The sequence below is a fragment of the Tenrec ecaudatus genome, unplaced genomic scaffold, assembly GCF_050624435.1.
Source record: "Tenrec ecaudatus isolate mTenEca1 unplaced genomic scaffold, mTenEca1.hap1 Scaffold_214, whole genome shotgun sequence".
Taxonomy (NCBI): domain Eukaryota; kingdom Metazoa; phylum Chordata; class Mammalia; order Afrosoricida; family Tenrecidae; genus Tenrec; species Tenrec ecaudatus.
The window spans coordinates 277,731-279,009 of NW_027458382.1; positions in this window are offsets into that span (position 1 = coordinate 277,731).

Genomic DNA, 1,279 nt, shown 5'->3' on the forward strand with positions numbered 1-1,279 from the left:
TGGCTTACTTCGCTTAGTATAATTTCCTCCAATTCTTTCCAATGTGCTTCATGCATTCATCACTACTTTTTTTCTTATTTTTTTAATCATTTTATTGGGGGCTCATAGAATTCTTATCACAATATGTTCTTGATCCATTGTGTCAAGAACATATGTACATTTGTTGCCATCATCATCCTCAAAACATTTGCCTTCTATTTGAGCCCTTAATATCTGCTGCTTATTTTCCCCCTCCCTCCCCACTGTCCCCTACCTCATGAACCCTTCATCATTAATAAATTATGATTATTTTGTCATATACTACACTGTCCGATGTCTCCCACCGCCTTCTTCTCAACTGTCCCTCCCCCAGGGAGGAGACTATATGTAGATTCTTGTAATCAGTTCCCCCTATCCACCCCACATTCTCTCCACCCTCCAGGCATCGCCACTCTCACCACTGGTCCTGAATGAGTCATCTGGCCGGGGATTCCCTGTGTTTCCAGTTGCTATCTGTACCAATGTACATCCTCTGGTCTAGCCAGATTTGTAAGGTAGAATTGGGATCATGATAGTGGAGGAGAGGAAGTATTTAAGAACTAGAGGAAAGTTATATGTTTCATCGCTGCTACCCTGCACTCTGACTGGTTCATCTCTTCCCCACAACCCTTCACTAAGGGGTGTCCGATTGGCTACCAATGGGCTTTGAGTCTCCACTCTGCACTCACCCACATTTTCAATGATATGATCTTTTGTTCCTTGATGCTTGAAACCTGATCCCTTCGACAGCTCGTGGTCACACAGGCTGGTGTGTTTCTTCCATGTGGGTTTTATTGCTTTTGAGCTAGATGGCCACTTGTTTATCTTAGAACCTTTAAGAACACAGACGCTATATCTTTTGATAGCTGGGCACCATCACTTTTCTTCACTACATTTGCTTACACACACGTTTGTCTTCATTGATCGTATCAGGGAGGTGGGCACCCATTGATATGATTTTTAGTTCTTTCATGTCTGATAACCAGTCCCTTCTGCACCTTGTGGTCAGACAGGCTGTGTGCTTCTTCCATGTTGGCTTTGATGCTTCTCAGCTAGATGGCCGCTTGTTTATCTTCAACGCTTTAAGATCCCAGACGCTTTGATAGCCACGTACCATCAGCCTTCTTCACCACATTTGCTTATGCACACATTTTTCTTCAGCAATCATGTCGGGAATGTATGCATCCTGGAATGCCAATTTAATAGAACAAAGTGTTCTTGCATTGAGTAAGTGGAGGCCTAATTGTTTTATTAGGAGTTC